Source organism: Apteryx mantelli, chromosome 2 (genome assembly GCF_036417845.1).
Source record: "Apteryx mantelli isolate bAptMan1 chromosome 2, bAptMan1.hap1, whole genome shotgun sequence".
NCBI lineage: Eukaryota > Metazoa > Chordata > Aves > Apterygiformes > Apterygidae > Apteryx > Apteryx mantelli.
Genome location: NC_089979.1, coordinates 91820613 through 91846549, shown reverse-complemented (window position 1 = coordinate 91846549; position 25937 = coordinate 91820613). Strand labels below are relative to the sequence as shown.

Sequence of the window (25937 nt, the reverse complement as noted above, 5' to 3'; positions counted from 1 at the left end):
AGTTTCATATGAATGCCCCTAAGAACCAGCTGATATAGAAAACATTCACTTTAAAGGAATTCCATTTTTCATAGCAATTCTTCATTTGTCATCTCACAGTTTGTAAATATTTTCTTCTCCATCCTGGCAGTTAACTGCTTTATAAATCACATAGAGGCTTCTGGCCAGAAGAAAGGAAGGTAATTGATTTTGATACTGCACAGCCACAGTGCTGTGGGCTCTACACACTAGCCTCATGTCTTTTGATTTGTTCTTTTTTTCCCTGACAATACATTAATTTCATTGGTTAAAGAGACAGTGTAGCACATAAAATCGATTACTCTAGCAAAGCTCAGTCTATAACTCAACAGCATCTGGGCGATACAGTATACTTCATCCTGACTTTAGAATAATTTCTAGTTCATGACTATTTAGAAGTTTAAAGTACTCATTGGAAGACTTTACATGTATTAACTGCTGACTTTGTAGTCAATTGGCCACTACTGGAACATCTAGAAGGAATGATTCTGCTGAAAACCCAGCAGCCAGGTAGCTTGGTTCAGCTTGCACAGTAAGTTTTGGATGGACTGATTATTGTGTAAAATAGGTGATATTATGACTTTCAGTCTCACTTGTTTTCTGCTCAAGTTTTATGCCTGCTATCTCTTTAGTGGTCATACTGCAGTTTGAGGTAAACCTGAATATGTAAGTGTCATTTCTTTCAGAACCCATCACATCCCATCAGATGAGTTTTACTAGTTTGGTGTACCACTGTGAAATTCATTCATAATTCTTGGTAAGGTGCTGAGTTAACATACCTTTACAGTCATATTTATGAAAGCAGCTACAAAAGCAATAGACTATACCCCCAAAAAGATGCACTTCATTTTTTCAAACAGTATGGCTGAAGCTACAAACACAAGAAAGATGCGTACATTTTCAGAGGAAAGAAAACATATAAAAGTACAGTAAAACAAATAGTATTTTGGGAGTTCCAATCAAGGAAAATAGCTTATCACCCTGGATCTTTATGTCAGTAAACATTTCCTTGTGAAGTCATAATTTGTCCAGTGGTGCTCTTCATTTTATATTTTAAAGTGCATTGTCTCTATTGGAGGGGAAGCTAATGTTTTCAAGGTCAAAGGAACTCTTGCTACAACTTGCTGCAGATGACACTACTAGACAGAGATGTCATATATGAAAACAGTAAACCTTTCTTTTATCTATCTTGTAAGTCTTGTAAATATTTCTTAATTCCAAAGATGGTCACGCTGTGCTATGAAGCAAGGGGTTATTAGGCTTAACTAAATATATAAAAAATTAATGCCACCCATTCTCTGCATACTAAAGTTACTCACATGGGCTGACACTTGCTAGGGAAATGATTGATGTTCAGGATGTTCTTCTGTTCATTTGTCTTGATTCCAGTGATTATGTGAAAGCAGTAATGCAACATACATTACGCTAATGCAGCAAAAAAAAAAAAAAATCTGACTTCCAGAGCTGACAAAACCAAACTCCTTTGAATTATTAATCTTCTTCATTAATAGATGGATGTTGGGTATAATTTAACAAGTGGCAAAGGTCAGCAAATGAAAAGAATGAGATAGGAAACTTGAATTACTCATCTGAGACAACACAAGTAGTGCTTTCATGTACAAGAAGATATTTTAATCTAAAACAGCAATAATCCTCATGAAAGAAATGTAAATTTTCACTTGAATAGAAATGACACATTAATTGTCCTCATATGTTTCATCTAGTTGAGTGGAGTAACCAAAGTAATTGCAATGTTGTAAGTTAATGTCAAGTCATTATAAAAATTGTCAATTAACTGAATACTAGCTGGGTAAATTACAAAATTTGCTCAAATCTTTCTCTGCTCGCTGCTTATGATAAAAGAATTTTCTCAGGTTTTGTTCATATGGCAGTTTTTAATTTCTGGAACAATTTTTTGTGAGGTTTTATTCTGCTGAAGTGTTACTAGTTTCTAAGATATTTTGAATGTGTTTTATCTGCAAAATAATTATATGCAATGAAAAATGCTATACAGAGACGACAGAAGAATTATCACAGTGTGAGAGGTTGAGTCTACTATCTGTAGGTCAATAGGTGTTGAATTCATCAGTCTCTACAGTCTGGGGTTTTTTGACGCATACTTTGAAATCCATAAAGATTAATCTTCCTAAACAGCCAAAAGGTTTATTAGAAACTTTTACCCTATTAAAGATTAGGACTAATTGAAAATTTTACCCAAAGACTTAGTCATAGTGCTCTTCTTTGAAAATGGGCTTGTGATAATTTCTGGTCTATAGCTAGTAGTATTAGTGACTAAAATGATCATTGTGGTTTCTTTGCAAATGTGACTCAAATTTGTTTTCTTTTTGAAAAATCAGTGGCTGTGACTTTCAAAGCAGTGTTGCAGAATTGTAGGGGTAGTTTCTATTAATTCTGCTAGGAATTCTGTTTCTCAAACTTCTAGGTAACATTTGAAAATATCTTCTGAAATATATTTGGTAAAAGAGCTTACATTAATACAGAGCTTATTCATTTTTTGGCTTTGTGCTGAACCTTTACCTGCATACCAAAGGTCAGTAATCAGATTATTCATGTTCTCTCTCTCTTTCTCTTTTTTTTTTTTTTTTTTTTTTTTTTGCCATTTGTATTTTCTGCTATTAATCCTATGAAATGCTTCACACAGGCATACCCTGCATCTCTGTTGAAAGAGAAAGTTACTAATTTCAGAATAAGGTAGTGTTTAGAGCAAGCTTGAATTTGTCAAAGGCTTGAATTTGGATCTTTAACCTCCCAAGTGAGTGTCCTGGCACCTTTCTTATGTATGGTTTGCCTGCTTCATTCTTTCTGAAAATGTGCTAAAGGTATTGAATGCATTCCAGGGAAGAATGGAAACTTTTATTAATATGTGAGCATGTTTGCTACAGGGGAAAAAAAAAGTATTTATTTCCCACTGCTCTCTCTATGGAGTCATATTGATTCCAAAGCATTATATCAAAAATATTTTTTTTAAATGCAGGGAGGCTCTAGACAAATGTGAGAATTTACTATCATAGAGAGATGCATGAGAAAGAAGTTACAGTTCCCTTTTAATGGAATTCACATAGTAAACACATAGTAAAATGAGTATGACAAATTTTGCTATTACATTATAGGGAAATTATCATAGTACTTGTTTGTGCTTTGTTTTACTATGAACAGATACTGAATATGTGAATGGCACTATGTAAAATGTACACTAAGTGCTGATAAATGTTTTCAGGGTTGTTTTAGTTAGAAAAACTTTGTTCTGTGAAAAATTGGATACCCGTTCATAATGGAAAGCTCAAAACTTATTGTGCTGGTAAATCCCAATTGCAACAGTTGACCAGATTTTTAGATCCCCTATCTTGCAATCCCAGGCCTTGAAAAGATATTGGTCTACATCAGTCAGAGACTCTAAGGCCTCAGTAAACCCCAAATATATAATACTGATGGAAACTGTTTTGTGGTTTGATTGAATTGGCACTGACAATAGCAATAAGGGAAAGCTTATGCTATCTGTTGAGAACTGTGGATAAAAACAAACCTAAAATTTTTCTCTTATAGCATCTAGTAAATATAACTAGAAGAATAACATCTTTCTAATCACTGAAAGGGCTAAAAAAGTTAAGGACTGTTTAGACTGATTTCCATTTTCCTTTGCCTCTGTTTATATTTAAATTGTATCAATCACTAGAAGAGTCTGTGTACCTCTATAATTTTAGTTTGTGTGTCTGTTTTTGAAAGCATGGTTTTCATCCCTTCAAAATATTGTGACTTGAAAATATACAAGCAAAGTGCAAGACTTGGTCAACTCTAGAGCAGTTCCCTGTAGTTATACACACAGAAACAATCCTACTTCTGACAAACCAATGCATACAAATTAATTAAAAATAATTAACAGTTAACAGCTAAAGTGAAACTCATAGTAATTTACTCTTTTTCTCTTTTTCAGTTCTTCTTTTTTTTTTTTTTTGGTAGATGTTACCTTAATTTGCATCCATATTTATTCCTTTTTTTTAAATTAGTCCATGGTACAGAAATGTCCTCAAAGAAGGATCTCTTGAGAGGCTCTTGGAACTGGTAGTTGGTTTGACAGAAGTTCATGTTACATATACAGAGTTGAGGACTTAGCACTCAAACACCAAGTGAAGTAGAGCTCCATGGATCTCTTTAGCCTGTGCTGCAGTATCCAACACTTCGGGAGTACTCCACCCTAACTATGCCATTCCAATCTGACTGCGAAAAGTCCACACTAAATCTTCTATGGATCTCTGATCACAGAAAGCACCTTCTGTGCTGTCTGGAGATGAGGACTGAGGAACCGCATGAAAAAGCTCATGAAAAGTCCCAGTTTCTTTCTGCAAGAAAAGAGTCCATGAACACATTCAGTGCTCCATAGGGAATATCAGTGGACATGTTTTGAGTAAACTCAGTTTTGTTATTATTTTATCTTAGTGCCAAATTACTCTTTGTTCTGATATTTTTGAAGTATATCAGGTTAAAAGAACTGTTATGTGTCCTTTTGTCATTCAGTCCACTCTTGTAAAAAGATGGATGCCCACAGACCCCTCCATCTCCTGGAAGGCCAAGTGACTGTAGCAGGATTTGTCTGCAGATGTAAACACATTCCGCAGGGTGTGACCACATCAAGTGCTCTATTCATTTCTCTGTCCCTGCAGGGAGTGTAGACCATGTTGTATTTTAAGCACGCACATCTCAGCGTAATTTAAGGAAGAAAAATGATGCAAAAGGAAAACACACTAAATAGACATTCACTTGTAATTTACACTTCAGAGAATAATGTTCTAAAGAAGAACAACAAGAAGATTAGTAAGTTAGTCATGTTTTTTTAATATCTTTCCTCATAGCTTGTCTTTCTGCTAAATCACTGTCTGCACTCAGTGACAAAGGAAACTACACCATGATTATGCAAACTATTTTAAAAAACAGGCTTTCAATGTAGTTTAAAAATGTGGCAGAGATGAATGCTGGCAGGGAAGGATAGTTTAGCACCCCTGCCCCCCTAAAAAGGGGCCAAAGTTATGAGATGAAGACAAGGAAACTACTGATAAATAAAATAGTAGCCTCTGGATAGGGAAAAGTTAGTCTTGGATTTAAAAAGATATTGATTCCGTAGCTATTATTGACTAACACACCCCAAAGATAGCCAGGATGTGAGCTCAAGTTCAGGGACTTCTTGGCCTTTTGACCAAGATCTTGTGTAGTGTAAGTGTAGACTTGAAACTGAACCCAGCTGCTCATGTGAACAACTGCTTGCTGCAGCCCAGGAAATGGAACAGAAATTCATTTTGTGAACGAGTGCCTTTCTTACTGGGATCATAAGAAGCACTAGCCCCAGGGCCTTGCACCAGTGCACTACACTGACAAAAGCCAACATTTTTCTGTAAATCTCCCTCCCAGATCTCTTTGCTAGGTACTCTACATGACAACAGCATTTCCATCCTCTGCCTGTTATTAGAACCCCTCCAGGTTCTTCGAAATTCAACATTTTGGATTGTTTGTATTTCTGTATTTATTGGGTGATTCATGAGTGAGAGAGCTAGTATGCTGATTGACATAAATACTGCAGTACTTTCTAGTCAGAAAGTCCTGCTTTTCTGAATTGGTGTTCAGTCCTATGGAAGAATTCTGATTAGTCCATTTATGCAGTAATGCTGAATATTCCTGTGCTTTCAAGAATCCGGTGCATTCTATAGAAACAGGTTTCTACCAGCTTCACTAAATTTAGCAAACAAATTGCTAAAATATATCTCTTCAATGGATTCTGTTACAGAGCAGACCAACAATATCCATTTGAGTCTGATCAAATGCCTTTTGAAGAACAGTAGTTGATATATAACTGTCTAGTTTTTTAAAATGGCTTGCAGTGCAGGCAAATGTAATAATTTTAGCCAAGTTTCCATTTAGCTGCCTGGATATTCTGTGACTGAGCCACCTGCACACTTTTTTGTAAAATGTTAAAATCTCTAAGGCATCTAAAGCTGCATACCTAGAAGTGGACTATAGTGTGATCTAGTTATTTTGCCTTTAAGTTAAATTATATGTATGCATGCTTATGTACTAATTTATTTATTTTAGTTCACTGTGTTTAAGAAGCTGTCTAGCTATCTGTTCTAATTCAAGTAAAGAAAAAAGCCTCATTTACTAAAGCAGAAGTAGGATCAAGCTCAAGGAATTTTTTTTAAAGATGAACATCTGCTTATATGGATTACATCTGTTACCATAGTCACATATTTAGAGAAAAACACACGTCTCAGGCATCTTTTGGCTGAGTTTCAGATACCTTTTTAGCATATGATATTCTTCCACAGACCAGAAGTTTTTGTCCATTTTGGAGAATTTATGCCCTGTTTGATTTTGTTATTTAATTTGAACAGCAAATAAGATGAGTAGCTTTTGTAAAAATATGGCAAGATGAAGAAAAAAACCCCAAATTTTAAATAAAATCATATGTTTTGGTAGTACCTCTGTATTATGTCCTGGTAAATTGGAAAAATAAGTATTCTTATATATTATGAGTCTGACATGCCTTGTGAAATTAGAGACACATGGTTTTGTTACTGCATGCCAGTTCATGTATAATGCAGTAATATGTGGCATGAATGTACTGAACAGAACCACAAGAACATAAATATCAGGAGAGATCTGCCAATACCTTTTGTTTCCCTTCTATTGGCAAGGAATTTTTTGATCGGTCTTCTAGCCTGTGCCCTTGCAAATGGTTCCAAAACCTAAAAAGTTTCATTTTGGGGGGATATTTTTCCTGTTATCCTAGATCTTATTTCTTCAGGTTCTCATTAGTCCTGTCGGTAACTTCAAACCATGACCAACTCTAGTAATCTATCCAAGGTCCAAGTTTTGTTCTGCACATGCAAATCTCCTCTTTTCAAAATAAAGGCTAAATTAGCCAGTGACTGACTAGTTTTTGCAATGCAGATATGGTTCATGTAGCAGAAAACAATATAAAACAATAAGCAGTCTACACATTCCTAAGCCTACCAGCATTTGCCTAGGCCCTGGTTTTGACCAACCGATGAACTGCTACAGCAGAAGATGGCTGTGAGGAGCTAGACAAGGTCTATGTGCTCCTGAAGCTCAGAGAAAAACAAATGGAGTTAACATTAAACCTTCCCTGTATGGAATATCTGAAAGAACCTGGTCAGAGAGTGTTGGACTCTCACAATGATACAAGTTTGTCAGGTCTGTATTTCCGTCCTTGTTTCAATGCAAATGTCTGTGTCCCATGTTTGATCTCTCTTTATACATGCTGACTTAATTTTTTATGCCTACGTGAAAACTGAACATGAAAATTTTCACAGGAGGTGAACATACATACTTACAGTAACGATTCACTGCAATTCCCCTCATCTTTTCAGTGGTTTCTACCTCACCCACTGAGCTTGGAAACAGATGCATATTACAATGATACGTGGAAACAACAATTTTTTGGCGTATTCTATAGGTTAATAGTATATAACATGTCAATATATCTCTCTTTGAAAGATCTGTGATTCCGAAATATGAACTCTAGCACAGAAGGCTGGTCCTGAAATTGTGCAAATGATTCTAGTATCCATATTTCAATAAGATTGCAGAAAAACTAGAGGAAGTTAGAAAAGAGACATGAGTAGTACTTGAGGGCTAGAGAAAATGACTTGTAACAAATGGCTTTGCTCAATCATTTTTATCTTTTAAAAAAGATGTGAGTTACCTGGATTATATTGTATAAGAACTTTGATAGTCAGAAAATATCATTTGCTGGGATGATTTTTAACCTCATGGAGAATAACACAGCAAGAAACTGAAGTCATTCTGTGATAGGTGCTAGTTTGTTACATCAAATCGGGAAGTGATTTTACGGTGAAACGAGGCGCTAATTACGGGCTAAAACCACAACATCCTGCAATGAGGGCATGTACCCCGCCTGAGATAATTAAGTGGAGCCAGCGAGGCGGCGATGTTAGTTTAGATAGCCTAATATGGCAATGGCGAGGTCACACAATTGTAAAATATATGCATGACCTGAGGGTCACCACACACAACGCAGAGGAAGACTCCAGCCTTCATCCCCACGACCACTAGAAGGCTAAAGAAGACCCCCTAGCAACAGCCGGCGCAACCGCAGAAGTTACAGGAAGTGCCACATATACCCGGAGCTGGAATCGCATATAAGGAGACTGTGAGGGAGGGATCGTGCGCGCCGTTGGTGGAGCAGGAGACTCCCCGGCCGCCCAGCGCTGTTTTGCTTACTTGTGACTTGCTCAATTATTTTATTAAATTGGAATTTATGCAACCCGGCCCGAGTGGTTGTCAATTTGTCGCGTTTACCTATAACAATTTGGTGCCGTGACTCGGATACAGGCTTCCCTGGTTTCGGGACTCTGACTCAGGGGAGGCGCCCCATCCCATCTTCGGATGGCCCCTGAGTGGGTAGTTCCCCTACCAGAACCTGTATTTCCGAACCCTAAATCAGGACAAGTAAGCAAAAGAACTGCAGTACCCCATAAACTTTGTGCACGAAGATCCGGACGAAGACTCAGGACTGAGTGAGTATATGTATGCGGTTCCGTTCGGTTGGGGTGGGATCCCCGGAGCACGTGAGAAGTCCCCAGGGGAGTGCGGACCCTCCAGGAGAGGGGGTCCTTGGTGCGGACCCTCCAGGAGAGGGGGTCCTTGTGTAACAGGGGACGGAGTGAGTGCGGACCCTCCAGGAGAGGGGGTCCTTGCGTACGGTGTGAGTGCGGACCCTCCAGGAGAGGGGGTCCTTGTGTAATAGGGGACCGAAAAGGGGCACCCGTCGGCCAACTGGGCCGCCCTCTGCGAAGGGACAACCGTCCTAGCAGATAAAGACTCGGGTGGTGTGAGTGCGGTCCCCTGCGGAGAGAAAGAGAGTGACTGAGGGGAGTGCTCCGGAAGATGGGACAGAAAAAGAGCAAGTCTTCTGATCCCATAGAGGTTACCCTAATGATTAAGCATTAGGATGATTGGCCTTCTAGGAAAGGCAAAAGTAAAAAAGAAAAATGGTATATTACCCCCTTTACTGGCCAATATATGGGTCTTTTGAAAATTGGATATGACAGGCTCTAAATATATATGTGAATTCAAAGGAGCCTTTTAGTTTAGAAGAAAGTGAGTATGCTAGTTTACGGATAAGACCAGATACTCAAACCATGATATTTACCCTGAAAGAGAAGGGTTCGAAGAAGAAAAGCAAAATATTGGAGGAACTTCCCGTTTCTCCTCCCCCCTATATTCCCTCAGCTCCAGCTCAAAACCCAATACCAGCTCCTCCTCGTAGCCCCCCCCCAACGACCCCGGACTGGGATCTAGACCCTCCTAGTTCCCCAGAAGAAACCCGAAGGGTCACGAGGAGTCAAACGAGGGGAGGTGAGCGACCTGATCAGCTGTACCCCTTGCGAGAACTCCCCATGGGAGGACCGCAACCAGGAATGGGTTTTGTGTCCATGCCCCTGAGTTCAGGGGACGTACGGGATTTAAGAAGGAAATGGGGAATTTATTAGAAGATCCTTTAGGGGTGGCTGAAAAATTAGATCATTTTTTAGGTCCTAGCCTTTATACATGGGAGGAAATACAATCCATCTTAAGCATATTATTTACAGTGGAAGAAAGGAAAAATCTGCAACTTTATTCCGGGGTAGACCCCAGTACCCCTGTGGGACAGGCTCTATTGAAAACATAGTTTGTAGCAAAGGCCTTTCCAGGTATCAGAAGGAAGCTAGAGAAGTTTTCTTACAGCAAAAAGTGCATAGCTTCATTTTTAAGATGAGCTTGAAGAGGCACTTTCAAAGAGTTGATGTAGGAGGGGTCAGAGTCTTCTGTGTATTTTTCTGCTGCTCTGAGTGGCAGTGCAGCACAAAGCAGATGAAAAATGAATTGGGCTTTCCTGTGATTCAGGCTTGGAACGCTTTCCAAAAGTCCTCTTCCCCATGACTCCTCCTAAATTATGGGTTGGGTATCAGAGGGAGAATAGGGTGCTCCATAGCACCCATCATAGAGTCAGGTGGTGGGTCAGAATCTTGACCCTTTTGAAAGAGTATTGGGTTGAGCTTTGGATACAGTGAGTCAATTTCTGTTTTAACCATGCAATGGCAAAAAAAAAAAAAATCACCATGGGCCACTGATGGCAGAGGGGAGCCAGCCTCACCAGCACTGATGATTCCACCCTCACTGCTTGTGTCGTGTGGAATTGCTGTTGCTGGAGAGAGCCCTCATCAAATTCAAGGTAATTTTGCAAAGCTGACATCTCTTTGAGCCGCAGCCACTGTTCATGGCCTTTGGAAGGCTAAATGAAAAAGCCTCTCAATGAAGCGGTGTTGATTTCATTTTTCATTAAATTGCAGCTCTGTGTATTTTACCTGCTTACTGACTCATTTAGCTAGCTGGGGCATCACAGTATTGCACTCAAATTATTGCGAAAATATTTGCATTCTAATGCTATGAGGACTTGTGTCCCTATGTAGGATATAATGTAGCTGTGTGCTTTGTAAACAGAAAAACAGCAACTCCATTACCAGAAAATTTCTTTTTGAAGCAAATTCCCATTTTATATTGTAGAGGGTAAAATATTTCTGAGATGCTAACAGCTAGACCACTGGCAAGAGTAAGGGTTTGATAGCAAATTTTATCCCTTGCTGTGTAAAGAAACAGTTGTTAAGGCTTTTAGAAATGTGGACCCAAAAGGAAGGGGAAGAATCCAGTAAAAATACATTTGTTTTGGGAGGCTTCTTGACTTCCTTTCTGTGCATGCTATCAGGGTACGCTATTGTAGATGGGAACTCTCTAGAGTTAATAGAATCAGGGCCCCTAGACAAAACTCGGTCGGCCCAGGCTTGTGAATTGTATGCGGTTTTTAGAGCCTTAGAAATTTTAAAAGGTAAAATGGGGACTATATACACCGACTCCAAATACGCTTATGGAGTAGTACATACATTTGGGAAAATATGGGAAGAAAGAGGACTGATTAATTCACAAGGGAAGAATTTAGTGCATGAAAAATTAATTAGGAAAACCTTAGAAGCTCTGAGGGGACCTCAGAGAATCGCGGTAGTACACGTTAGGGGCCATCAAAAGGGTACATCTTACCACATAAGGGGAAATAATCTAGTAGATGAAGAGGCAAGAAAGGCAGCTTTACATTTATTGTCTGAAGGAAAAGAGGGCCACGATAAGCTAAATACCAGGATGAGTTTTACTAAACAGGAAATAGATAAATTACGACAAATAGGAGCCATAGAAAAAGAAGGTAAATGGGTGCTGCCCGATGATAGAGAAATTGTATCCAAAGGCGTGGCTTGGAGAATAATGAAAGAATTCCACCGACAGACTCATTGGGGAGTGCAAGCATTAGTGGACCAGTTTGGAACCAAGTATATGTGCATTGGAATATATGACATAGCAAAAAGACTAGTGGGAGAATGTTTGACCTGTCAGAAGGTTAACAAGCAACACCTCAGAGAAAAAGTCCCAGGGGGACGATCAATAGCCAAGAGGCCGTTTGAGAAAATACAGGTTGACTTTACAGAACTCCCAAAAGTGGGCAGGTATAAACACCTATTAGTTATAGTAGATCATTTAACTTACTTTGTAGAAGCCTTTCCCGTAGCCCGAGCAACTGCGAAATCGGTAGCTAAGATATTGTTAGAAAATATCATACCCCGGTATGGGAATGTAGTAGTCATAGACTCAGACAGGGGACCACATTTCACATCCAAAGTCATTAAAGAAACATTAGATCCTTTAGGAATCAAGTGGGAGTATCACACTCCTTGGCATCCTCAAAGTTCAGGACAGGTAGAGAGGATGAATGGGGAAATAAAAAAACAGTTAACGAAGCTAATGATGGAAACCCAGATGAATTGGATTAAGTGTCTACCTTTAGCTTTGTTGAATATACGAACTCAGCCCAGAACTGACGCAGGAGTCTCCCCTTTTGAAATGTTATACGGGATGCCATATGATTTAGAAATACCGAAAGAACATCCTAAAGTAGAAGAGAGATTATTACAGAAATATATTACAGAGCTTATGAAGAGAAGACAAGAATTGATAAAGAAAGGACTAATAGTACAGAGACCTCCACTGGATGTAGCCATTCACCGAGTTAACCCTGGAGACAAGGTTTTAATTAAAACCTGGAAAGACTCATCCTTGACTCCCCACTGGGAGGGACCTTTTCTTGTCTTGCTTACCACAGACACTGCTATTCGCACCGCAGAGCGAGGATGGACACATGCCAGCAGAATTAAAGGGCCGATCTCAGAAACATCGTGGGAAGCCTTTGGAAACCCGGACAATTTAAAAGTAACCTTTAAGAAGAAACCTAGAAACCTCGATAAGTAAGACCACATTTTGTAAAAACCTCACATTGTATTTGTTATCTCTTTGTGTGTTATGAATGTAGGATTTGTAAAGAGAAGTAGTGGACTCATTGGTAGTACGGGTACCTCCCTAGCGGCAGTTGTCGCCTTTGTTATGGCAAATTGACCTATTTGACATTAAAAGGGATCTCAAGAAAAGATCGGTGGAATGGTGGGAAGCTTTTGCTAAAGGGGTACAACCAGAGAAAGGTTGTACCTACGCCAACCACCCCGATCACATAAGGCCAAATTGAAAACACCAATTGTAGGTGGACTGTGCCGTATGTTGAGTGTCACTCTGGAGAACTGGGAGGCCTTTAAAAATCCAAAAAGCTCATACAGGAGGTTCCCCTGAAGAATACGGCTGCTGTCGAGAAGACGGTACACCCTGCTGCTCTGAGCAAAAGAGTAGGCAGAGGAGACAGAGACGTATAGAAACTGTGGGGATTGAGGCCGATAAGCCACTTCCTAAGCAGGGATACCCAAAATTGTAAGGCCCAGACTCTTTAAAGTCCCAGAGACACTTGGCATCACGGATCGCCCCTCCAAGGCATTAAGGGTTTGTAAAATATCCGTTAGCCAAGCCATGGGTCCACTGCTCCTCTGGAAGATGATTGTGCTGGGCTTAATAGGAGGACGAATCAAAGGGGAAAATAATATACACCAACCCCTTAAGTGGTCATTAATAAGGTGGGAGGATCAAACAGTGATCCAAGTACGAAATGTACCTGGGAGTCCTACATTCACTGCTACTTTATGTGAGTTGGTGCCTATTGAACCATGTCTAAATCATATGGGGTTTTACTTTTGTCCTAGTTCTAATCCTGGGCGAGGATACTGTAACTACCCAAACTCTTATTATTGTGCTTATTGGGGATGTGAAACTATAGCCTCTGATTGGACTCCAGAAGCAGGGTTAGATAAGTTTTTATCAGTAAAATGGGGGCCTTCTGGGTGCACCCCCCCCCAAAAAGGATTTCCAGCTGGGGTATCGGGGAAATCCCCACTATACCCCCCCCAGGAACTTGTAAACATTTAGTGATAAATATCACCCATCCAGAAGATCCGGGATGGTTTTTGGGAAAGACCTGGGGAGTCCGGTACTGGGAGTCCGGGACCGATAGAGGTGGATTAATTTTCATGAGGAAAGAAAGTGTGCAATCCATTCCTCAAGCAATAGGGCCGAATCTAGTTATAGCAGAAACTGGAATTTCCTCCCTAATGAAGCAACAGCAAGACCTTAGCACCCTACGGGCGGCTGTAGATGAAGACTTGAAACGAATAGAAAAATCCATCACAGCCTTAGAAAAGTCGTTAATATCACTATCAGAAGTGGTGTTACAAAACAGAAGAGGGATGGACCTCTTATTTTTACAACAGGGAGGATTGTGTGCAGCCCTAGGAGAAGAATGTTGCTCTTATGCAGATCATACAGGAGTTGTCAGGGATACTATGGCAAAGCTGAGAGAAGGCCTTGAAAGACGTAAAAAAGAAAGAGAAGCCCAGCAAGGGTGGTATGAGTCATGGTTCAGTCAGGCTCCCTGGCTAACAACCTTATTGTCTACCAATGCGGGTCTATTGGCTTTATTAGTACTTGTGTTCACCTTTGGACTGTGTATAGTAAATAGAATAATTAACTTAGCAAAAAGCAGACTCGAAGCCGCCCACCTACTGTTGATAAGAAGTCAATATGAACAACTAAACGAAGATGAGAGTAAGCATAACCCTGTGCTCTCCCTGGCACAGGAGGCTGTTGTCCGATTTGATGAACAAATTAGAAAGGACCAAAACAAAAAGGGGGGATTGTGATAGGTGCTAGTTTGTTACATCAAATCGGGAAGTGATTTTACGGTGAAACGAGGCGCTAATTACGGGCTAAAACCACAACATCCTGCAATGAGGGCATGTACCCCGCCTGAGATAATTAAGTGGAGCCAGCGAGGCGGCGATGTTAGTTTAGATAGCCTAATATGGCAATGGCGAGGTCACACAATTGTAAAATATATGCATGACCTGAGGGTCACCACACACAACGCAGAGGAAGACTCCAGCCTTCATCCCCACGACCACTAGAAGGCTAAAGAAGACCCCCTAGCAACAGCCGGCGCAACCGCAGAAGTTACAGGAAGTGCCACATATACCCGGAGCTGGAATCGCATATAAGGAGACTGTGAGGGGGGGATCGTGCGCGCCGTTGGTGGAGCAGGAGACTCCCTGGCCGCCCAGCGCTGTTTTGCTTACTTGTGACTTGCTCAATTATTTTATTAAATTGGAATTTATGCAACCCGGCCCGAGTGGTTGTCAATTTGTCGCGTTTACCTATAACAATTCAAATTCAATTTAGAAATATGGTGTAGAAGTTTAACTGCAGATGATCGTCCAAAGGAACAAAGTTCTGAAGGCAGTGGTGGATTTTCAGTCTCCTGAAAACTTTTAGCTGATCTCAGATACCTATACTGAAAATGTGCTTTTGACAAAGACAGTTTATCACACTCAGGAGGGAGCTAAGTGAGGGAAATGTGATGGCCTATGATTACAGAACATCAGACGAGGTAACTTAATGGTCCCTGAAAGCTTTACATTCTATGAATCTATTAGTTTCTGTTATGTTGTACAGAGGTACATAAACCTCTCCCAGAAGATGTAACTGGGACAAGTCTGAAATATTTTCCCTTACCATTTTTTCTGGTATTTAAAATGTGGGACATGGAATTGTAAGGGACTACATTGATTACAGTCCCATGTTTTCACATGTCACAGTATTTTATAGTTATTTTGGAAACAGCCTCAATACTCCTACTCAAAAGCTGTTTCAGAACCTCACTGCTCTTCTGATTAGATCTTCCATCCCTGATTTGTTTATGGCTACTGTACACCTGCCTATTCTTGTGTCAGCATTGCCTTCAGTTTATGGGCTGATTGGCTAAACTGCACATTTTTCAATATTTTCTGATAATACATGGCTCTGTTCTCCTGTCTACCCCAGCAGTCCTTCTCTACATTTGTTTGAATCTAAGTCCATAAGTGTTGAGGGGTGCGTGTATTGTTTGCTATATTTCCTTCCTTTTTTTCTCCTCCATCATCCCTCTCCTCTTCCTTTTTCAACCTTCACTATTTTTTATTCCACCATCCTAAATACTTTCTATTCTTCTGTTGTATTCATTCACTTATTCCTTTCCTTTTTAACCATCTATTCTGCTCTGATTCCTTATCCAGTCCCCTAACCTGAAGTTTAAAAAGTACAACAGTGGCCAGGGGGAAAATATCTTGTGATACTTCTGTGTAAAACTCTCCTAGTCTCTGGTAAATTGTGGTTCCTGGCCTAGAGATGTCATCTTATTTCAAAATACATAATGAAATTTTCTTCAACAAGTTAGTCATTTATTGAACTACTGTCAACTGTAGCATATGCAACATCCAGCAGCAAAATGTCCCCAGAGTTTAACTGTATGTTCTATTTTTTGTTGTTGCTGTTACATTTGAGTCTACTTGCATTTGATATAACCTACTGCTTATATTGGAAGAGACATTGAACAGCTGTTCATAAACCTGCTCTGTTTTCCAGACCAAAGAGTACCAGTCTGCTTAATTTGTTCTTGTATGGAAGCTGTTTCAGCTGTTTGACTACTGTTCTCATCCCTTTCTCTCAGCTTTTTTAATTCTACTTGATTCTTTTTTAGAAGAGGATATCAAAACTACCTTCCAGATTACTCCAGGAACGGGTGCACATTTCCTGTATACATTGAGATTTTCTGCTGTCTGTTCTATTTTATTTAGTTGCTAGTGTTGTCTATTTTCTATTTTGAAGAGCTTTGAAGACCTTTTCCTAAAGGGTAATAACCAATTACCACTTCATATATGCAGAATCCCTCACTTTTTTTTTGTACATACCACACTACATTCACTTTACACTGAATTCTTCACATGCAACTTTACATGCAATTTTTCACACACAGTCCTTGTCTTTAATACTCCAAAAACTTTGAGGTAGCAAACTGTCACCTCACTATCCATCAAGACATTTCATGTATTTTATGAGTATGGTGAGCAGATTATACTGCACTTGTTACTTTCCTGTGTGCAGAAAACTGATCATTAATTCCTACCTTTCAAAAAGAGTCAGCCATGTAAAGGTCTTCCTTCTTATCCCAGAGTAGCTTAATTTTTTGAAGAACATTTGATGACCAACCTTGCTAAATGCCTTTTGAAAATTTAAATAGACTCTATGAATAAAATCTCTTGTTTTCTACCCTCCCTGACACATTAAAAGATATCTAGAGATATGTGATACACAGTGTTACTCTACAGAAGTTTTCTTGACTTCCCCAATACCTGATATGTATCTATGACTCCTATTCTTTATCATGATTGCCACTAATTTGCCTATATAAACATCAGATATATTTGTCTGTAGTTATTGGATTCCACTGATATCCTTACAAATTAGCACTGTATACTGTTTTTTCTGGCAGTTTTAAATGAGAGATTCCAGCCAGAGTTACTAGTTCAGCTATTTTGTCCTAGAATTCTTTGGGAACTCCTGGGTGAATATGGTCTTCTGCAAGTGATTAGATATTTTTGTCAATTTGTTCTTTAAATATTCTACTGACATTTCAATTTAAGATGTATTCTTCCATGGCATCTCCCATAAAGAAAGGTCTGGCATGGAAACTTCCCCATGTTCCTCCACAGTGAACCTGGAAGCGAAAAAAAAAAAAAAAAAGCTCCATTTAATTTTTCTGCTATGACTTTGTCTTCTCTGAGGACTTGTTTTACATTTTTATCACCTACTGGCCTTATGGATTTTCTGGCTGACTTCCTGTTCCTAATGTGGTGAAAGAAAGGCTTTTTAGTAGTTTTTGCAATTTTTTGCAATTTTTTGCGACTTGTCCTTTTTGTCTTGCTTTATGGTGTTTAAGCTTACATTTAATCCATCAGATTAGTGCTCTTTCCAATTTTCCTTCCTTGGACAAGATTTCCACTTTTTAGAGGATGTTCTCTAATTATATGCCACAGCTTAGTGCTTAGCCATAGCAGTATTTCTAAAGTAATTTTTTATTGCTGGTATTGCATTTGTTTTGACTTCTCAGAACGACATCTGAAAGCCTTCATAAATCCTGTGAATATTTTACCCTTTTGGCTGCCCCTTTTACTTTTTATTTATTTATTTATTTTTTAAACTGGCTCCCTGATTTTAGTGGCTTCCCCTGTCAGACATTAACCTCTAGTTTTGGGGGTTTTTTTTCCCCTTTTTTGATTAATATAGAATTATAGACTAATTTAAGTTGGAAGGGAACTTTGGAGATCATCTAGCCCAAGCTCCTGCTCAGAGCAGGACCAGTTACATCAGGTTGCTCATGGGCCTGTGTAGACTCAAAGGATGGACTCTCCAGGATACTCTATAACCTCTCCAGTCGTTTTGTCTAACATTTGACCAACTTCAAGGTGAATTGTGTTTTTCTTATATCTAATATGTATTTCCCATGTTTGAATTTATGTCCACTGCCTCTTGTCCTGTCAGTGCACATGCCTGAGAAGAATCTAGCTTCATCTTCTCCATGCCTTCTCAATAGATAGTTGTCCTGAAGGGGCACTATGTTTAATAGGCTGTGAAGAGTAGCTCTTCAGCAAGGACACTCAGTGTTAAAAAAAAGAATGGTTTTATAGTACCCACAAGTGGTCTGAAAGAAGTTCAAGATACGCACATGTTTTCACCACTTACTCCAACACACTTACAAGAACACATTGCCCTGGGACCTTTCAACAGAATGTCTCATTGTTATCGTTCCATTCCATAGATACCCTTCATCTTTGATTCTCAGTACATTGTACTAAGCATGAGAATGTGTTTGTTTGTTTGCTTGTTTTTTAATTGACACATACAAACTTTTGGGTGGAGGAGGCCTGCTTCCACACCATACACATTCTGCTGATGTGAATGGAATGCAAGCAATTCTCAAATTACCAAATTAGGAGAAACTTTCTTAGGCTGACATTTGCTTGAGAAGACAAGTAGACATTGCAAGATTGCAATGTATGTTGCAGTAATGCAGTGTAGACATTGCACTGTAGATGTCTATATCTGAGTTAGTTGTCTGGACTCCTTTTACTGTCAAGGTAGAGAAAGAGAACTTCAGAGTGAGATTCTTCTTATCTCAATATGGGCATCTAATGTAGGTCAGGTAATGTAAGTCTGTAAAAGCTGTCCAAAGTCGTCTTAGATGAATCTCACCCCTAATGTTGCCAGAAAGTTAGTTCATGCTATATGTAACTTTCTTTAATGAAGAATGGTGTGATTGACGTGTTTTATCATAATTTAAATTTCTGTGGTCTTGTAGCATCTTATACTTTTCCTATATTAAACTGTGTAAGGAGCTATAGAAGTGGCTTGTAAGCAAACATGTATTTTCTGAGTGTTGTTCTTGTCCTGTTGAATGTATGGCCAAAAGAAAAACAAAGGTATATTTCAAGTGCAGAAAGTTGCGTTTTGTCCACCATCATTCCCACCCTTTGAATAATGTGCTGTACATTAGAGGTCAACACTTATCATACGCTTCTACCTATGTGCTACCTTCCACCTATCATAATATCAATGTGTAGGCTACTTTAGAAAGTTAATGTTATGTTTTTGAATTGATTCTTTCTCAAATTGAAAAAAAAAAGATTAAAAAATGAATTTGTCTTCATATTGCTTTACAGATGGTTTTAATGGGTCAGTCCACAGCAGTTTTCCTAGGACCATATCCTTTCTAATTTGTTAGAAGTTCATTATCCCAAGAAGTTTTTAAGCCATTATGTAAGGCGTATGTCCTATCCTATTCTAGTTGTAGTCTTGCACCTCTCACCAAAAATATGAGCTCTCAAGGCATTTCCCAGGTCACTGGTTCAATAGGATTTTACTTGTAAATTTAGGAAAAAGTCTTCAAGGGATGACAATCAATTACATTGAAGTTGTGCAAGATCAGCTACTACTGTTGATTAGTAAGCTTATGTTTTCCTGAATTAGAAACTGGAAATTTTTCTGCATGGGTGAAATCTGATTTTCCATTTCAGTTCTATGCTGAAGTGGTCCAGTTTAGTTGTGTGAATGTCAAGCTAATTTTAAAATAATTATTTTTAGATACACGTAACTCATCTTCTATTTCTACTGGCTTAGATCAATGCTTTATTCAAAGCTTCAATGGTTTCAAAGGTTTTCCTGTTTTAGCTGGATGATGTAAAAGAGAGTTGACGGCTTATAGCTCATGCATATTGGCAGTTCGGAAGTTAGTATGTATTCCCGCTACTCCCACATCAGCCATGTGTGAACCTACTACTGATAAAAGGGAAGTTTTTTCTATGTTATTAACTTGAAAAGGGATATAAAAGTAACTGCTAGATGGATTCAGCACTCATTAACATGCACTGTAGCCATTGGACTGCAAACCTTCTTGAGCAGCCTAGCTTGGGGAGGAAGGAGGAAAAGAAAAGGGCACTTATGCTCTGTGAATTACACCTTTCTCTTATACTTACTACTAGTGAATCTATTGATAATGATTAGCATTATATCAGTGGAAGGAGCGCAGGGTCACACATTTTATACATGGCATTTTCTTCTCAAAGAATTTATATTTCTCTAAGTAAGAAAATTCATATGCAAATGTTTTCTGGGTTAATTTCCTGCCTGAACTGCTTACAAATGAAAGTTACTTAAATGTGAGTATCAGTTAAAATAGGCTGACTGTTTTTATTATACCAACACCAACATTGCAAAGACAACTTACAGTGAGAAAGTTTATTTCTGGATTTTCTGTTCCCCACTCATGATCAATGTTCCTACATACCATGTCTTACCTAGTGCTTTTTTCTGCGTTACTTATTAAAGACAGTCAAAGAGAATAAAGCATCCAAGGAGGTTAGCCTTTATTTATATTTTTGAATGAATCACCTGCAGATAGGCTTTGTAAGTGCACAATGTTTGACTCAATATGTTTGTGGATTGCTTGTAAGTTATTCACTTGGACTGTTCATTTTCAGTGGTGTGTAGATAGCTGCAAAGGTTCCAAGGGAGCTTCTCTCTCTGCCTGCACAAGTTAAGCTTTTCAAAACAGGAGCAAGTAGCAAGTAATTATTGATGGTACAATTGTGTCTCTCAGAGAAGCAGTTGCGTGCTAAATTTTTGAAAAAATCTAGGCTCCTCAGTTATTTTAATAAGTGAATGAACAATCATTTAAATGAACAGTGACTGGCTCAAACCATAGCCTTATACATTTTTTTTCCATTCATTCATGGGAATATTTACCTGTCTCTTCATATGTCATTCAAGCAACTCTAAAGATCTAGAAGTTTTGGGCATGCAAGATACGGTGCTTTTTAAAGGGTATCACACATTTCCTTCAGCTTGCAAGCATTAAGAAGCCATAGAAGTCAGGCATCCTGCCTAAACCACATGGGGTCTCCAGACCCCTTTTGTGTCTACCAAGGCAGCCACCCCCCACCCCACTCCCACCCTACCTTGTTTAGGTGCCTCATTTAGGATAGGACAAATTGCTTCTGGAGTTAAGTCCATCTCCACTGACTATGAAGGCTTCCTCAGATGACTGATAACTGAACAGTGAATGCTCTTAGACAGATAAAATTGGGCAAGATGAATTCCAACTATGTCGTGCCCCAAGAAATCCACAACAGACCTTTGTTTTATAGGGCTTTATAGTGACTTCACAGCCTCCTCAGTAATCCCTTTTAGTGCTCACTGCTGGAAGGGATTATATTTTCCTAACATACAATTTAAATCTCCCTTGTAACATAAGGCCAGTATTTTGTTCAACTAGTCACATGGGCATGGGAGACAGATTATTCTCTTCTCTTTAGCAACAGATTTTTATGCATTTGCAAACCATTATTCTGTTTCCCTCTGTCTTTTCTTCATTAGACTAAGCAAAACCTGTTTCTTCAATCTTTCAATCTAAGTCTAGTGACTTCCAGTTATGCTTATTGGCCTCCTCATCCTCACTCAACTTTATGCACACCTTCCAGGAAAAACAGCACTGTAGCATGGACCTTGGTCTAGCTAGAGCCTTCAATGCTGAGTAAAGCAGGAGGACTGCTTACTGTTCTTGCAGGTTGTACTCCTATTTCTGTGCCACCCTACAGGGTTTGCCTCTTTCACCACAGTAACTGATTTTTGTTATAACCTTCAGATTCTTTTCTACGGTTCCCTATCTTATATTTGTGCAGTTGTTTAACTCTATCTATGTGCAATTTAGTTGCAATTTATCAGTCTATTTCTCCACTTTATCAAGCTCATTTATTCCTCCAGTGCTCATTCAGTCCTTCCTAGCTCGCAGATTGTCACTGTACTCTCTGTGGAGCTGAACAGGGTGGAATGCTACCTGCCTGGACAGACTGAACCGCAGTCACTCACACACAACAGTCAAAAATCTGTTCCTTTCCCAGTTTTTCTAGCAGAAACGATTCTTGGTTACCTTATGCCTCTGCTTGATGGATTGGAAAATTCAGTTACAAGTTCTTTCGTATCTTCCAAAATGTGATTGTTTACATCTATTTCTTGTTTGTGACCTGTTGTTATGACTTAGGATTCATGGCTTTTTTGAAGTTACAGGGAGAAAATATACTGATTTCTGGACCACTCTAAAATTTGTTGGCAACTGTGGGAAATAAATATAAAGAGGCAAATATTTCTAGATGACAGGATGTTATTTATGCAGATGGAGGCATTTCAGAGACCCAATGATAACAGGTAAGGTAGGCAGAAAACTTGACATGAAATGGAATTTATTGTTGACAAATACAAGGTCTAAAGGAGTATTTGACCACCAAATAGTTAATTTAGAATCCAGAAATATAACTATTGTGTGAAAGGTCTGTATGTTGTCAGGGGTAGCAAATGCAAGCTCTCAGCTCAGTGCAAAAATAAAGACCATGTATGAAGAAGAATAAAGAATGGAATAAACCAAGAAAGGTTAAAACATTATAAAAGCATTAGGTAAATTGATGGAATACTTTCAGGTTCTTTTCTGTGGCCACATAATTTCCAAAAAAGTGACCCAAGATGAATAATAAAGCCAATGAGAAACAGAAACATTGAAAAGCAGACACTGTTTACTCTTTTTCACAAATCAGGAAGAGGGAATTAATTCATATAATGCCATCACAATGTGTTTAAAACTGATGAGCACAATTCTTTATAACTGTGGATCTCATTACTTCATACCGTAATTTAGTCCAAGAGTTTACAAAGAACATCCACTGACATGTCTGATGAGAATATGCATGGTGGAGAAAGGCTGAAATATATCTTAAATATAGTTTCAAAATCTACTGCTTTGGGGCACAAACTTAAGTGCAGTAAGAGGGTCTTTCCCAGCAGACAGTTTCCCAGCAGGACCAAGCATACTTTTAAAAATGCATCAGAAAGAGTGGGTAAGATTCAGACAAGCTTTATAAGCAAAAAAACTTTTCCGCAACATTAGTAAGTGTAAGATACTTTAGTCAGGACCAGTAACTTATTACACACAATTACTGGAGCATTTTCACAGTTATAAATCAAATTGTTGAAAGGCTCTATAGCAATGTATTTCTTGTCTCATATAAGAACACTGCAATCAGCCCGTATTTCTAGAGGAGGCTTGGGAGGGAAGAGGAAGAGACTCTGTGGGATATGCAGAGAAACACTGCCAGATCCTGAGCTGGGGCTGAACTGAGTCCTGTGGAGATCAGGTAGTAGGAAGGATACGTGAAAATGCATTCACTAACTCAGAGGCAGGCAACAGCAACTTGCATCTTCTCATTTCTTCCAGCTACCACAATTCTCCAGAAACTGAACCACATTCAAACCGATCCATAGCTTGAGACAAGATAAGGCGGCTACAGGCATTCTGTACACTAGCGTCAGGAAGAAAAGAGGATATGGAAATCTCTGCAGGGGAGAAAAGAACTAAAAGTAATGTGTTGCTTGCTCTGATACTGCAAAAGTCCTTACCATAGTTGTATCAGCCTTCACACACACACGTGCTCTTGACAGTACTGTCACTTTCCAAAGCATCTAGATTTCTTTGTTGCCAAGATCTGTTATAGGCATACATCTCCGCTTAGAATAATCATTATTTGACTAAAGCTCAGGAGAGTCAGCACTGATTTGTATGGAACAAATAGGAGATGTTCTTCTTCGCTTTATAATATGATGCGTCAGGTTTGTGGGGCTGTCTGAAGCTTGTACAAACTTGTGCACTTTGTTGGGGGACTCTCTTAGCTGTGCAAGTGTTTTGACATTTTCTGACTCACACTGCTTCAATTGCACTGCCAACCCCAAATCCTAATCTCTTCATCTGGAGAGGCAGGAAAATCTGTGGTAAAGGAATGGGCCAGCAGCTTGCCACCAGTGATCAGCCAGAAACCACATGCATAACCTCTACGTGTTATAAATAACAAAGAAACAAAGGGGGGAGGGAGGGAGATCTTGCTATAGACCATGACAACATCTTAATTAGTTAGGCAATAATTTACCTACCTGTCAGAAAAATGTATTAAAAATGTTATAATCCTGGAACTGAAGGAGTCTGAAGGAAGACAAAAAACATATTTAATCCTAGGATTAAATTACAATTTGTAATACTATGCTTGTCTTATAAAGTGTGTAGCATGTCATGGAGATTGTAGGAGCAGATGACATTTTGGTGTTGCTTTGGAACTGAAAAAATAAAAGTATGTATGGTTTGGCCTAAACCAAAAAATAAACATTTTAATCCCTTTACAAACAAATGAAGGCTCAAGAGAGGGTCATTTTGGATCAGAATAAAATTTTGCTCAACACAAGACACTCAATTACTATTTCAGGTATTTGCAATAATAAATGTTTATTTAAGCAGGAAAGTGTTTGAGGGCTTCAGGAGAAAGCTTTCCCCCCACCCCTCCAGTGCAGCCCAAAGGCTGCCCCATGCTACAGCAATAGTAGACTTGCTGCTACACGCAAGGACTCAAATGCAGCCCCACCGCATGGCTTGCTCGTTCATCTGCTTCTTTTTTCCATCCTGTGTAATGAATGAAGTAGTTATTTCATCCAATGAAGAAGGTTTAGAGCCTTTTCCAGAAAGCTAAGAGAGTGGCAAGCTGGAAGCTCTTGGAAGATAGGAGATGTAGCTTTAAATGTTTTTGTGTAAAGAAGGAAATGGAACTGGGGCTTCTAGTGTTCTGGCTGAGTAATGGTAGTACTAGTGATGGCAGCACAACATCCTAAAGTTATACGTACAGTTTAACAACGATTAATCATTTTCTAATGACTAGAAGAGCCATATCCCCACTTACCATTCAATATTGTTCACCTGACCACAAGTTTAGTGCCAAAAATTAAAGGAGACAAGAAAATAGATTTCTTAATGTTCAACGTGGACTGGTAACAGTAGTCTAATCTATCCCTAGTTAGCACAGCATTATATATTTACAGGTTATATTTTGCAGCTGGAGGCTGACAAAGGAAAAGTATAAACCCAGCTCTGATACACCAGAACTGATATCTCAATTACATTAAATAATATTGCATATTGTCAGTAACTGAAAAGTAACCTTTGATCTCTAGCTGCTTTGTCATTCTCTATTACCTAGCTGAGGATTGCAACTCTCATAACTGACAAAAGATTGTGGCTTCTTATTTTCTGTCAATGTGATTCAGAAGCGACTGATCCTTGCTGCATTAAAACCTTGATTATCACTTATCTTCTTTTCCACTTCAGACTACTGCACAACACTGGAAAGTCTCAGTGTAGACAAGTAAATATAAATAATGACTCTTCAAATCCACACTGCAAGCATTACTTACAACAAAAAACAAGATATTTTTTCTACTTTAATATGTTTGTTTATACTTTAGAACCTTGAAATACATCTCAACCCATGTGAAAACTGGAAATGTTTCTAAGGTGCCTTTTTAGTTAAAAAAACTCAGCATATAGTTTTTGCAAGAGCTGGCCAAAATAATGCTCAAATATTTTTATGTTTGGATGGCTGTATTCCAAAGTTCAACACTGTTAAATTTGCAGCATTTTCTGAAAAGACAAGCTTTACTGTCTGGAAATAGGATAAAAGTTTTAAGTTTTTGCATTCAGATTACTAGATAAAAGGAGGTCAGGTTGGTGTCCATTTGCTATTTTAGCAGTGCTTTATTCATCTTAATTCCTTTGCTGCAACTGTGTGAGCACAGTGTAGTATTTTCTTCGAGGTTTAAGATCTAAAGCTGTTCAGAAAGGCAAACGTCAGGGGAGGAAGGCTTCAAGTCTACACATTAGGAAACCAGTATTGTTCCTATTAACTCAAGCAGTGTATGTTCAGACTTCAGAAGAGTTGTGCAGTTTAGACTAGCCGAGGTTTGTGTGTGATCCTAGACTGGAGCTGGTATCCAGCACATAAAGACTTTGATAAAAAATAGCCTCCATTTCTCAAAACTCATGCTGTTATATGGGTTTCTATTACCTTTGATAGCCTCATACAAACTGTCACACTATACAAATAATGAGAGCATTTTATGCT

At 38.9% G+C, this 25937-nt stretch overlaps 1 long non-coding RNA gene across 1 annotated transcript; it reads left to right on the top strand.

Annotated features, from left to right (window-relative positions):
* The first annotated feature begins 7816 nt into the window (after positions 1-7816).
* Positions 7817-14705, top strand: LOC136991274 (uncharacterized). Its single transcript, XR_010883379.1, has 2 exons — positions 7817-8585; positions 12254-14705. It is a non-coding gene; the product is annotated as an uncharacterized lncRNA (long non-coding RNA).
* The last annotated feature ends 11232 nt before the right edge of the window (positions 14706-25937 follow it).